Source organism: Pipra filicauda, unplaced genomic scaffold (genome assembly GCF_003945595.2).
Source record: "Pipra filicauda isolate LSUMZ 115617 unplaced genomic scaffold, ASM394559v2 scaffold143_size2779998_pilon, whole genome shotgun sequence".
Taxonomy (NCBI): domain Eukaryota; kingdom Metazoa; phylum Chordata; class Aves; order Passeriformes; family Pipridae; genus Pipra; species Pipra filicauda.
Window position 1 is genome coordinate 2,447,698 of NW_024103918.1, and position 14,635 is coordinate 2,462,332.

Sequence of the window (14,635 nt, forward strand, 5' to 3'; positions counted from 1 at the left end):
TGGAATATAATCCACGCAAGAGTGACTTTTCCTAGCTTGCTTGAAAAATTAATTGAGAACTCCTTTGCAGGTACCAAGTCAGCCATTGGTATTTGCCTGATACAAGGACCACATCTTGAGTTTCTCTTGTGTGGAGAGGTTATCAAGCAACTGCAGGAATGGAGGGAGATTCAGACAAAGGGTAAATTCCCTGCAGAACCAAGCTGCAAACCCACAATTATCAATGCACTTGGAGTCTCAAACCACGTGGGCCCTAGACAGAGAAGATTAGAACTCCACATTACTCTCCTTATGAACTCTTATCACATCATGAGGTCACTGGAGCTGATAACTTGGACTGCCTGGGTCAGTGCTTCAATACCAGTGATGGCATAACTTTGTAGCAATAAAAGCATTGCACAAGGCTGCTTGTATCTAATATATATACACAAGAAATATCTATAAGAACTACGCCCTCCTGCTTGCTCCATCCATAATCCCACTTCTTGTCTCGATTTCTTTTCTTCACCCTTTGTGTATTTTTGCAAACACTTCGAACTTCATAAGAATAACTTGACAGTTTCATGTACAATCTTTTTGCCTTGTCTGGAATCCCTTAAACTACAGGTTATGGGCAACAAAGAAGGAGAGTCAGGAGAGCCAAGGAACTATGCATGCATGCCAGAGCTGTGTCCTTACTGTCATCAGAGCCCCCATCACTGCCATTCCTATTGCCTCTGTCTCTTGTCTGAAGATCAACTCATCCATCAGCAGCTGCATATGGAGACTGGTGGTCCTTCCTTCCCTCAGACCCAGGCAGTGTCTGTTTCCTTGCCTTTGTAGTACCCAGGAAGACTGAAGGAATTGGTAGGCGGATCACTGTCCTTTGTCTTGTGCTAGGCACCCCTTGGTTTGTAAGTGTCATGTGCAAAAGGGGACATTCAGAGAGCATCTCCTAAGGTTGTCCTCCCAGCAATAGCCTTGGAAAGCTTGTGCATTCCTCCTGCTGTTGGTCTGAACATGAGGATGGCATCACCTGTAACATGAGTCCAAAAATATCCGACAGCAGAGCCACAGCTCTTCTGCGCTGTTCCTAATTCAGCCAAAACACATGATAGCAGGATGAAAGAAAATCTCTTTGGGGATTAGTTAAGAGCTGCTGAACCCCAGCCTACCACTGTACAATGATGAGATGCTGTTCCCCTCTCAGTCACCCTCCGTACTAACCCATCTATCTGTTAGAGGAGATTATAATAACCAGCTGCCTCAGCTGGTGTTTTGAAGCTAAGCGCTTGTAAATGCTTGAAGATATTTGTATTAAAGATAGGCTGAGCAAAAGCTGATATGACAAGTAAAGCTTATAACATGCAGGAAGATCGGGGTTAGCTTTCAGGTTTTTCACTGGGCTTTAAATCAGACCTTTTCTCTTGAATAAAAAGGTAAATCCATAAAACTTTGTTGCTGAGAGGCACCATAATGACTATTTTGCACTGAAATCAAAACAATTTCTTTTAAAAGTACTCAAGCTCTCTTCAGGCTGCCAAGCCCCTACTCAGATATTTAACCTCAGATCAGAACTTGAACTATTGCCATTTGCCTTAAAATTTTAAGCATCAGGATAAAAATGAACCACAAGTAAATTCATCTCAAGTGCTGCTGAATACAAGTTGAAAGCCAATTGTTAAACAAGCAAGTACTCTCCTAATCACAACAAAAAGAGAGTGCCATAACACAAGGTGAAAATAAGCAGAAAGCAAACAGAACACACCATTGATTGAGTCCTTCATTATCTAGGATAGCTTTTAATGGAGGAACCTGCCTGTGTGTCATTGCTGTTATCTCTCCAAAGGCAGTAGGCACACACTGTAAAAATCAGTCTCTTCATTTTCTGCTTGAAAAGATCATTGTGAAAAAAAGTGTCAGGGAGTGGAGGTCATGCTGATTTATTGGCAATTAAACCTGCAGGATTTCTGTACTCCTTTCAAAACAAAGTATCTCTGGGTAATTCAGCCTGGCACATTGCATAGTGGGCTGGATACTAAAAGGCATGAATCTTTTTGTTTGTGCACAACAAGAGCAATTGACTTGGTCTTATTTAGGAAATTGCTACTATTTTCTGTAAGGTATTTGTATTACTCCTAAAGAGAGGTAAGTAAGTAACCTCTTAACAATGCAAGATTCTTTCCAATAGTAAAGATGCAGATTTTATTCCTTGTATATTGTTGAGGACAGCAAGTCTACAGATAAACTTCCTTCTGCTTAAGAGTAAACAGAAGACAGTGCTAAATATATTATATAAATATATATAAATAAATATATATAATATAACATATATATTATATATATAAAAATACAATATATATACATGCGTAAATATATAATGTGTTGCTAAGGTAGATCACATTTGCTTTAATCCATGGTTGATTTCTCCATTCTTGAGTAAGTTCTACACAAGCTTTCAAACCAGGCTGCATCAGCCTGCTCTCCTTGTGAGTATTTTTCAGCTGTACCATTTAGAAGTCTGAAAAAAACCCAACCCCTCACCTTCAAGTGACACAGCTAAACTGGCAAAATGTTCACTATTCTGTTTTGGCAGAACCATTTCACATAGGTTTAGGCTTATATCATTTACTGAGATAGCATAAGCAATACCACACAACCAGGTGCAATTAGGATTGACATTCCCACCCAAAGTGTTTCCCGGAGTAGCAATATTCTCAAACTCTTTCTAATAAAGATAACGTCTTAGCTTTGCAATCATTTTTTGATAGCCAATATCGAAGAGTCTTAATGTTTTGATGGTAACTCAATACATTTAATTCAGTTCTTGGACATGCAGCATGTGGCATAGGAGGAATACTGCAACCAGTATTGAACATTTTTCCAATCAGTGGTTGTATGGTTGAGAAATAATCTAATTATTAATTTTGCCAGGTAACATTACCCCTACGACTTCCTTTACAGTTACCCGCTTGTCTGAAATCTGGATCTATACTGCGGAGATATCCATAGAAGAGTGGGTCTCAGGAGATTTTAACAGACCCCCAGTCTTAGGAGGAGCTGTTAAGGGGAAAAGAAAATAGCAGACAGTACTTCAGTCCCTAAAATGAGGGACTTTGGGCCTGTCTGTATATAAGTACAACAACAAGAACTTAAGCACCGACTCCCATTCAGGACGTACAAGAGCTGAGAGCAAATGTGGCAGGCAGCAGGATGGCAGGAGAAGAAATGCTACGAACCAGGCACTGCACAGTGTCCCTCATGGCTTTGCCTGGGGTAAGGGAAGAGATCAAGTGCTAGACTATACTGGTGGCAGGAGACAGCAAAGCAGGAGACATTCCCAGGCAGAAACCAGAAGCAGAAAGTTACGGTGTGAGAGCTGAGTAGGCAGACATAGCAACCTGGAGAAATAGGAAGTCCCTTGGAAGTTATTACTTCAAACAGGCTGTCGATGCAAATTGGAGATGCTGCTTGCAACAAGAAGACGTAGAAGAAGCAGGTGTCCAACCAGTGCTGGGCCAGCATTTCTCCCACAGTATCCCTGGGCAGAAACAAAGGTTAGCCTGAGCTGCAAATAGCAGCCTGATTTGCTCCTGTGGAGGAGACAATGCTATTCCTGGATGGATTAACCTGACAAACCTCCCTTATGCCAGTTTTCCGCAGGGTGATACTACAGCTGTAGTTCACCAGGATCAAAGGGCCTGAGGTCTCATGATGGGACATGCTGAGACACTATGAAGCCCAGTTGACTGTTCACATCTGTGGTAGAAATCCCAGCACAGTAACAGGGGTTTGCTGGCTTTTATATCACACATGCATGCCACTGAACCTCCTGCACTCACCCCTCTGCTTTTTAGCAGTTCCCTTCTTGCTGCTCCCTGCTCTCCATGCTCATCCAACTTTAGATGACAGGTTGGGTGAGGAGGTGCTTTCATGGCACTGGGTGGCATGGGTCATGTTCGGCTGACGCAGCCCTCAGAGGGTCCCCACCCTGCCGTCTCCTCTCAGAAGAGGTGAATTGCAACTGTCAGGAGACAGGTTGCATCTTCCAGTGGGCTTGTCCTTCACATAACAGATTTGGCTTCCCAGTGGGTTTGTCCTACACATAACAGGTTTGGATGACCGTCTTCTGTGCCCAGGGAAAGTCTTCTCCCAGGATGCTCATATAAATGCCATTTACTATCAACATCTCGGATTGAAACAAGAAAGAGGGGCTGAAGATATTCACCCTGACATGGGAGAGGTGGACAGGCTTATTTTCTGCACAGAGCAGAAAAAAAACCAAACAACAAAACCACCTCTTGTTTTTCCCTTTGTTTTCTTGCATTTCATCACCTGTGGTGATGGCAAGTCACCCAGACCCACGACTGTACTCTGAAGGGGAGAGGACGGCCAGGCTCTGGTAGAAACCACACAAGGAGCTGGGAAGGAGGACTGCAGTGATGTACAGCTGCCTTGGCAAAGCAGGCACGGCATGTCCTTCAGTGGGCAGTACATTCAAGGACAGTCTGGAGCCAGGCCAGGAGGCACCAGCAGCCTCTGCTAAGTCTATCTTGGCTCAAAGCAGGAGTTGACAAGGGTAGGGTGGAAAGTGCCTCCTACCACCTCCTCAGCACCTGCCTCCACCTCTGCAGCCCATTTTCCCCATGCCTCCTGCCTGGGGGGGCTGCAGGAGATGCTGCACGAACATCCTGGGGGGCTGAGCAGAGACCTGTAGGGAGTACCATGACTAATGTCAGTCCCACCTATTTTAAAGGTCTGTGTTAGAAAAATGCACAATGTCCTTGTCATATTTATTGGATGAGTTCTGCTTTGCTTGGTTGCTGTTTTGCTGTAGATTTCCCTCAACTCTGGTGCCTGTGCTGTCTGCAATAGAAAACTGAGATGGAGCAAGAGGGAGACCAAGGCAGTGTGTGGGCTCAGACTGCTGGCAGCCACAAGCCTCCATTGTGGGACAGGGTACATTGCAGGAAAAAAATGGTTTAATGCCTTCAGTCTGAAATTTGGGAGCAAGCAGCTTTCAGGCATTCTGCACAAAACAGCTTGGCAGGGTATCCTCCATGCCATGGCTCTCCAGCTCTTTGGGGGTGAACAAACGCACAGCAGGATGATACCAGTGGCCTTGGCTCTGTCTGATGCCATTGCTTCCAGCTGGTCCCTCTTGCCCTCACAAATCACATGCAAGTTAGCAGGCAAACTGGATCACAGTAAGGAAGCAGGGATCAAAGTTGGTGTGGACATTGAACAGAGATAAACACAGTTCCCTCGATTATCTGGCAGCTGCCTGGGACTAAGAGAAGCATCCTGATGCTGACAGAGGTTGGTAGTCAGGAGTCAGTACAGACAGGGACAAACAGAGCAGGCAAACATCAGGAGAGGTGTGAGTGTGTACCTCTACGATCCAGAGGACCTGTGGTGGAAGACTGTCCCTGCCTGTTCATGAAGGATGTATACCCTGCTCTCTGGCTGTGTGTTTGGTGGGGACCAGGAGAGCCTGGAGCCCTGCCATGTCCTGGCTCCTGTGTGAGCTGTAGGGATGGATCTGGGCTGCTGCTGAAAACAGGGTGGAAATGAAGCATTGCCCCGGGTTGCAAATGGTCTTTGGGCAGGAATGTGCTGGGCTGCTCCTGGAGGCTGTGGCTGGTGGGAGAACAAACACGCTTGAGGAGTGACTCCCATCTCTGCAACACTAGGGGTTTCAAATCCCATATCTGTGCATGTACCTGTCCTGTACCCAGCACCTAACCTGGCAACGCCCGCACAAAATGCTCTGCGCCCAAACCGGGCCAGGTTGGCTACAGGTCTTCTAACACTGCACGGAGGAGCTGTTGCAGGACTGTAACTGTATGTGTACTGCTGGAAGAGTAACTGGCTACTGCGTGTTATGGAGATGAGTGTGACATAAGGCAGAAAGTTTAAGCCTCTCTAGGAATTGTGCTGGGCTTTCTTCTGTCCCCTGTCCCCAGATGCACTGCTGCAGCCACTGATGACTTCACAGGCTGAGTAAAGGTGACTGTGGTTGGACTCAGAGCTAAGGGAGAGATTCAGAAGGTGCTCCAAAAAACCTCAAATCTTGGTCACTGTATTGATGCAAAATTGCTGGATTTTGAACAACGTAGTACAGTTCAAGCCACGAGGACCTAATGTGGGTATGTTGAGAGTAGGGAGGGCTGAGAAAGATAAAGGTGACAATGTTTTTCAGGAGGTGTGGAAACATTTTATTTCATGTGAAGTGCTGTGCTACAATTTTGTTTAAATAAAATGGCCAAGTCTGTGAGAGAGTGGCGACTTCAGGGTACTTACAGCTTTTATCGTTTTAATTCTTGTTTGGTTTTCTGGTGGGGTTTTTTTCTACCACTAAACTATAAAGGGTGAGAGAGCGTGCGTTCCTACAGAACCCAGATTGCATTTTCAAGGGGTAAATGGAAAAACCCAGTGAGCAGACCCACTTTAAAGGCCAGAGTGTAAATGCAGTCAAAGGTTGAGAATAGATACCACCTTCGGTGGCCCACGCTGAACCTTTCACATAATAAATTGAAGCTGAAGGGATCCTGGATTCAAATGTCTCTCCTTCAGGTTGCCGCCCAGCTGGGCAAAAGTCAAAGCAACACACCCTGATCCCAACAGGCAAACAACGCTCTGCTCAGCCCTGCTCCTCCCTCTGCCAAAGCAGCTGAGGTGTGAGAGGTAGACAAGGCACGCTGATGTGCACTTTCTGAGGGATAGGAATTTAGTCAAAAGAGCCTCTTACAGGCAAAGCATTGCTGGTACCAGCAGTGCTAGGTCTATTTTTAATGATTTAGGAATGGAGAGTGCTTTCAGCATTAGATGGCTTTGGTAATACATAATTAATATAAGTGCATCTCTGTTGTTTGCAGAGATGGTAGGAAGGCCCTGGATAACTTTTGAGGCTGTAAAAGGAAAAAGAAGAGGTTGAATGAATCATAACGCATTCAATCAGTGGAAATTAGGTAGGAGCTAAATGAAATTTGCTGAGAATAATTTATTCTGGTCAAAACTGTGTGGTTGGGCTCTGTTTCTGAAGCTGGTCATGCTTCATGGTGCAGCAGAAGGAGCCTCCCTGCCACTGGATTTGATCTTCTGCCCTTAGGAGAATATTTTGCGTGCTATAACCCTGAGCCTGATACATCTTCACTCTTAAAAAACCCACAAGGTTGTTCTCTGAAATTGTTTCAAATTAAAAAACCTCCAACAACTGGTTCCTCCTAACGTGGAGTGGGGGAATTTCCTTGAAACACATCCTCATCGTTCTTTATAAATAAAATTACCGCGAGTCATCATGAAGCAGGCATAAGCTGTGTCCTTCAGAAGGTGAGGAAACCTTGGAAAAGCGAATAAACTTTTTTTGCAGTGGAAGATCAGGTCCAAAACAAAGTTCCTCTCTATGAGCGACTTCCCGAGGTCCCCTTTATGATGTTGTAAAACTGCAAGTGTACACGCAGGACGGCTCAGCCCCTCCGAGCAAACAGCTAAGTTCTTGCCCTGGAAAGCTTAAAGCCGAAGGCACGAGCGGAGTACAATGCTCTACAAGGCAGAGCAAACACGGCGACGGCTTCATTTCTGTTGAGAGGACAGAAAGAATAATTATAAAGAAGGTGAGGAAAGCGAAGCGAAACTAAAAGGAGGGTTTATGTTTGAAATTTCGGGGGTTTTTTTGGGGGTGGGGGGGAGGATAGGGAGGAGGGGGGGAAGGTGAACTTTTACGAGGCGGCGAGGATGCTCGTGGCGGGACGCGGAGCCTGGAAGCCGCGCTCGCAGCCCGCACCGCCCCGGCGGGCGCGGGGCGGCGGCGGCGGTGCCGGAGGCGGCCCCGGCGCTGAGGGAGCGGGGGGGCCGTGCTTGTTCCCGGTTGCCATGGGGAGCACGGCGGGGAGGGCGGCGCCGCCGCCGCCGCTGCGCAGGGAGCAGCTGCTCCCTGACACATCCCCCCGCTGCCATATTGTGTGTCCGCCGCCGGCCGCGCGGCTTCATGACCGCGGTGAGTGCAGCCCGCTCTGCCCCGCGCTCCCCTCCCGCCACCCCGCGACCGGCTTTGTCGCTCCCACCCCGCCTTTTTTTTTTTGTTTAGTTTTCGGGCTTTCCGCGCGTTTGGGGGGATGGGGTGTTTTTTTTGTTGTTGTTGTTCTTGACGCTCCGGGAGGGTTCCGCTGGGGCGGAAGGGGGAGGCGCGGGGAGCGCCGGGGCGGCGGGTCCCGCTGGCTCTGGGAGGGGGTTCCGCGGGGGGTGACCGGTGTCCCCCGGTGCCCCGCGTGGGGACGGCGCTGGATGGCGATGCGCGGGGAGGGGGATGCGTGGGGACACCACCCCCCCCTCTCCCCACGGCGGCCGCGGACCAGCTCCCCACACCCCGCTCCGCTGCTCCTCCTCCCGGCGCGGCTCCGCGGAGCTTCCGCCCGCGGGATTTACGCGGGTGACCCCCCCCACACACCTCTTAGCCCCCGCTCCCCCGGCAGGGCAGTCCCGCGCTCCATGCGCGCTTCCAGCGGCGGGGATGGAGAGCGGGGCCAGCCCGGCGCCGGGACCCGGGAGCGCGGCCCCGACGTGCCCCTCGCCTCCGGGTCGCCCCCATGAAAACCCTCAGGCGCTTCATTTAAGTAAGTAGGGACCCTTCTGGCGTTATTCCGCCGCGCCCCGCCGTCCCCGAAGCGGCGGGAAGCCCCCATGGATGTGCAGAAAGTCTGTGGTTTGCAGAGGTGAGGGGGGAGTAGGGGAGGCGTTCCGGGGTTCCCGCGTTTTGGGTTGAAATCCAAGAAACGGCTGATGAGGTGCTCGAGGTGAGGCTGGGATCTGTCTCCACGTGGCCCTTAAGAGTTTTCCGTCTCTTTTGTTTTTTTTTCTTTTGGTGAAGTTGGGCAACGAGTTGGTGGCAGCAGAGGAGCAGCATCCCACTGCTCTGCCGCCTTATTCCGCCTTGGACACACCAACGTGCTTGGTTGCCCAGGTTCTATAGGAGCGGAGACTGGCTTTTGTCGGTAAAGATTTGGATTCTGACAAGGCCCAAACAAAGAGTAAAAAGGACAAAGATTAAAAGCAGAAAATAAGGGGTAACCTTGAGGAGGGCCCAATAAACTCACATTCCTGCCCTGGTGCCTGCCTAGGGATGGATGCTGTATGCAAAATGTGAAGTTAAAAATGCTGAATTATGGTGGATTTCAATGCTGAGAAGGTAACTTGCTTAGCTTTGTGGCTAACGTATGAAATCAAGCTAACTTTATGTGTAATATACCATGTATATATATGTATATGTACTCTCCGAATCTTATTGGTGGACTTGCATTTAGATGGATTTAGTAATGATTGGGTAGTATTGACGTGTTGAGCAAAAGCAAACATGAGAATCATTTAACCTCTGTTGTGTTTCTTGGTTTGGAGTCTTTTTTTTGCCTCCTAGAAGTCTGGTGTTATGCTACATCTATGCAAGAAAAATTAAGCTGACATTATATTAAGTCAGAAAACTTGAACTAGTTAGCAGGTTGTTGATTTTTGTTTTTTCTTGGCAGGTGCCAACTCACATTTCCCAAGCTCTGCAGAAGGTAGTTGGACACAACTCTGAACTGAAAGCTCGGTAGTAGCAATTAATGCAGCACACAGCTTGAGCTGATGAACTTAGCTGAGTGCCAGGATATGTTATCTCTGAGCTTGGCTGTGTGCTGCCACAGCACTGCAGCTTCTGCTGGGGGCTCACTTGTGTCCAGCTGTGTGACTTGACTTTTGTGGAAATACAGAGGGGATGGTAATTCCTACTTTGGATGTTTCAGTTGCCTGAAATAAGTATCAGACTTTTCTGTGCTTTTAGTATTTTTTTTATTATCAAATGCTCCCGTAAAGTGAGCGGTGCCACTGTACACAGTGTCTACACCTGCAGACTGTGGTGGAGATGCTGCATTGGCTGCCCTTCAGGTCCTGAGGGAAGCTGGAGGCACTGACCCTGTATCAATCCAGGCATGTGGCCCTGAGCACTTTCAGGGACCTTGCTGAAATAAAACTTGGTTAATATCTTTGTTGACAGCATCTAGACCAGAGGATGAAGTTGTGACCTGCTTTGGGTGCTGCCACTGAGGCTGTGCTGAAGGAGCTCCTCAGGGATTTTTCAGCCCAAAAGTAGGATATTTTTTGTCTAAAAGGGACACCAGCCAAGGAGTGTGCTGCTTGAACAGCTCCAACGACCATGGGTTTTCTGATTGAGAAGCCTTCCCATGTCCTCTGAGAAACTTGGGATTGATGGCACCAACATTGACAGCAACTATCTGAGTGTCAGGACATGCCAGTCCAGTAAGTAATGGAGCAGGTACAGGGCTGTGTAATGGTCCCCTTGAATGAGAAGTGCTGCCTGGCAAGTGAGTGTAGTGCTTGACAAAGACGACAGAGGCTTAGGGACATGTGAAGCTGATTTTTACCATCTTTATTAACCACAGGCTCTGTTCACTCAGTGCAATAGACTTGAAAACCTGACGTGTTGAGCAAAAGCAAACATTTTTGGTGAATGAGATGGTTTGGCATTTGAAGATGCTGTATATGGATATAGTTTAAACAGGTAAAAAGCCACACAGTTCTTGTGCAGAAATGTTAGTTCCCAGAAGAGCAGCTGAAGTTTTTATGTTGGTTTCACTGGGGCTGTAATTCCACCTTCCTCTCCTGCTGTTACTCCTTGACTGCTCATTGTTGGGGTTCAAAGGAGCTGGTATTTGAGAGGAAATACCCCAAGCACTCAGAAGACTTTTCCCATGTGCAGGTTCATGATACCTTATCAGAAGGAGCTGCACAGTGGGATTAGAGCCAGGGAGGTGGCAGGAAGTATGGGTGTTGGGAGGAGTGAGGGTGAGCCCACAGCCACCCTACCATGCATCCCTTAAGGCTGTTCCCTGCAATGGGGTACTTTCACTACACTACTGTGGTGCAAAACAAGCTGTGTGAAGCACAGCTTTCGTTTCCTGCCTGCAAATCAGTGAAAAGCAGCCTTTAGTCCCTGTAAGTAAAGTCTGTCAGCGATTTGGATGCGTGCTCACTACCTACTAGCACAGGTTTAACTTTGGTTTATTCCTTTTGGCTCCCTGAGTTTTCTTGCCGTGGCAGTTGCTGTTCCTCCCCTCCTGGTAAATGAATGTATTGTGTATAAGCTCGTCTGTAGGATGTCACTGCACTGATAGTAACTTTTTCTGAGGGAAGTAGATGAAGGCAGCGAGTGCCTCATCCCAGTGTGTGTGTTGCCACTCGACAACTGAAATGGTGTTGGGCAACTTCCTGCGCCGAGGCACCACTGTCAGCGGCACCGGTGACTCACGTCAGCACGCGGCTGTGCCTCAACAAGTGCACACTTGCAGGCTGCAAACCCTGTCTGTGTCCCAGTGCAGTGCTGAGAGGTTCGGGGTGGGTGCATGTGGGGTGTCTCTTCCCAGATCCAGCGGCTGCCTTTTGCTCCTGCAGGAGACACCCACAAGTAAAACAAGAAAACTCTGAGATGCTGCTTCACTTTTTATCCGGCTGGACCCTTACGTGTGATACGTGTTTATTTGTTCCCTGTCACATTACGTGTCTTCTGACACAGTGCATGCTGTGTGATGGTGAGCTCTCCATCCCATCCTTGCCACAAGGGGTAAAAGCATGCAGCGATGGTCCAGGGTACTCCCAAAATACAATTTCAGTCAGCAATTGGGAGGCAGCTCATTATTTGGTAATAAATTACATGGAAAGGAAGAAGTGCTGCCTGATGTCAGCCAGAGTCTTTATGACCCCTGGTGCTCTGCCTCTTCCCTGTAAAACCTTATGGCTGTGGAAGTGCGAGGGTTGGGTCACTTTCCCGTTTGGAGAGAGCACTGCTGAGTGCTCAGGTCGAGTGCCTGCAGGCCTGCAACTGGGAAACCTGGATGTTGTGTCTGGGGCAGGAATACCCACCTTACCAAATGATTGCTCGGGGGTACCAGGACCGTTTTAAGAGAAGCTTAAGGATTAGATTATAATTTGGAAATGTTTTTACCCGGGTCCTGCTGGCAGAACATCCTAATGTGATTTACTCGGGTCAGTGGTGTATGTTGACTGCCTGGCAGGATGGTAGTTGTTGTCTGAGATGGCTGTCACTGCTCCACTGAACTTGCTGATGGTATGGGTTTGAAGTGCAGCGGTGAGCTGAGATCAGGTCTGCACCCTCCAGCTGCGGTGCTTTTGGCTGTCTGCTGGTCTTCCCCTCCGGCCAGCAATGAGTCTGGTCTCTGCACTACAGTCACAGACCCCCACACCTCAGTATGCCTTTGAACAGCATGGTTGGGTCCCACCTTTGACTTTAACGGCGTGACCGCGTTCTCCATCTGCTGAGTGCTGGAAGGGTGGCGTGTGGGTGATGCTGCTCCATCCTTGTGGTACTTTGCTTATGCATCTGAGTGTCCCACCAGTGTGTCGTGCTATTTGCCATCGTGTTTTTATTGTGGGCTTCCTGACACGTGAGGGGATGTGTTGCCGAAGCCCATCTCCTGGAGCAGCGTATCTTGATGCCAAGATTTCTTCTCTCAAGTTGTTTTCAGTGCACTCCTATCTTGCAGTTTGTAGCTGCTTTTAGTTTCCCGATTTGAGTGTGGTCCCCTGCTTGCTTTCTTTTTACCACTCTCACTGGATTCCATTGTGCTTAAGTTTGGGGCAAGTACATGGTTGCCTAAAAGTTAATTGCTGTATATGGAGAGAGCTCAGTGCCTGGAGAAGTTGCACAAAGTAGAGCTGAGTGAGTGGGAGTTGGGAAGCTTGCTGGCCACTCATCCCTCATCCTCTGCTCTGTGAGGACCATCACCAGACCTCTTATCAGCCAGTTTAGTTTTACTTTAGGGATGTTGAGCAGTCAAAAGTAGGACCTTTTTTTTTTTGTTTTTTAAACAGCCAAGTTCGACTCTTGTGGAATAAAATTAAAAGCAAGTTGGCTGTGGGGGTCAGCACGGCGAAGAGCATTGCTTTGCCTTCCCTGGAGCTCTGGAGGAAAACTTGTGCTTTGAGAGCAGGAGCTGGGAAGCAGCAAGTGGGGAGAGCTTCACAATCACAGAGTTGGTACCGGCAGTGTGGCCGTGGCTTTGTGATACAGCTCTGATGTTGCTTTCAAATTAAATCTTGCAGAAGGGGCACTTGGGGCGAAGCTTCAAATTGTTGGTTTTCGGCTGAAAGTCAGGAGTTTTGGTACTTTAAAGCTGAAGAAGGTAGGAAAACTGAATATAAAAGACAGTAGTATGTTTTCTAGCATTGGTAGATTGGACTGACACCAGCTGAAATGTAGCTATATTCACTTCTGTTTCAAGAGGATGGTAGAGAAACACGTGGAAGGGTTACCCTGGAAAGGGAATTAGCATCAGAATTATTTTACAAGGCATTTGCTCTAATGGCTCACTTGTGAACATATCAATGGCTTACATTTTTTTGCATGTTAGTCCATTTAGCAAGCACAGTACTGAATTTAAGGAACATGACCCGTAGGCATCTTTTGAAAAGCTCTTATTGGCAGTGAAGCATTTTTCTTAAAAGCACTTATTCCATCCCCACCCCCCTTTCTCTGACACCAAGGGTTTTTCTTAATAGTTTAGGTTTCACTGCTGGTTTGGTTTTTATATTTTTCATTTCCCTGTTTCTCTGTTAGACTGTTTTCATGCACGTGTTTTAAATCTGAGGCACACAGAACTAGGTCCAACAGTGACTGCAGCCTTTGGAAAGGCAACACGATTGCAAAGTCTCTGAAGGCAGTGATGGAATAAATGTCTCAGAGGCTCTGGGCTTTCCACAGGGTCTGGATTGGGGTCTGGGCATGTCAGAATTCATGTTATCATTTTTCCTTCAGATACTTGTTTTGAACACAAACCCACTTGTATGTGTATATGTGTACTTAATAAAAAAATAGAAAATTTTTTCGTATAAGTCAGATCAGATGAAATCTTTCTCTTGCTCCCTGCCCTTCCCTGGGCTATGATAAGGTCTTAATCCCTCCCCTTTTTAAATTTTGCAGCATTTCTCAGCTTTTCCTAATACTGGACCCTTTAATTGGTTTTAGTTACTTTCTCCCGCCCCTCTCCCCTTAATTATATCACAGGGTGTGGGAGAACACTGACATTAAAAGAGCATTAAAATGAGAGAGGCTTGGAAGTATTTCAGCAAATCCCTGGAAAACCTCTCTTCCCCTTTGAGCCTACCAATGCCAGGGTTAAAACGAAACCCCTGAGCTTACGGCTTGTGCGGTCCTTCAGTTGGTTGGGTTTGTTTTCAGGTTGGTTTTGAGAAGCCAGTAACTGCTTTTTTAATGCTTTTTTTAAACAATTACTTCTAATTTTTCCCCGCTTTGCAAGCCAGGAGGAGCAGGAAGGGCCCTGCCTATTGGAGGTGCTACCGCAGGGAGCATCTCTGGGTGCCCTTTGTCACCCAGGGGTGCAGCTGCCTGCGCGTCTCCTCTGCAGGCAGTGGGTCCCAGCTTGCTGAAATCTATGGCCGAGAGGTGGTTTTGTCCTCAGGAGACTGTAATGCCTTTAGTTGTCTTGGATACGTGACATCATATAGTGTTGTAATCAAATATAGGCCTTTCTCAGGGCTGGGGGGGGGGGATTTCAGCTGACCTGCAGCCCACTGAGCACGGGTGTGAGGTGTGCAGGGTACGGAGCAGGGCAGCCTGAGACAAAGA

The 14,635-nt window shown here is 47.7% G+C and overlaps 1 protein-coding gene across 5 annotated transcripts in view; it reads left to right on the plus strand.

Moving 5' to 3' along the window:
• Window positions 1-7,549: 7,549 nt before the first annotated feature.
• The window catches only part of FOXN2 (forkhead box N2), a 34,554-nt gene continuing 27,468 nt past the window's right edge, over window positions 7,550-14,635 (plus strand). For 2 of the 5 annotated variants that reach the window (XM_027723649.2, XM_039378695.1), the window contains exon 1: window positions 8,459-8,594. The gene's annotated coding sequence lies outside the window, so the exon portion shown is untranslated. Of the gene's footprint in view, window positions 7,596-7,895; window positions 7,979-8,458; window positions 8,595-8,635; window positions 10,273-14,635 lie in introns of those variants that run through there. The other 3 variants (XM_039378694.1, XM_027723646.2, XM_039378693.1) reach the window with 3 other exon arrangements.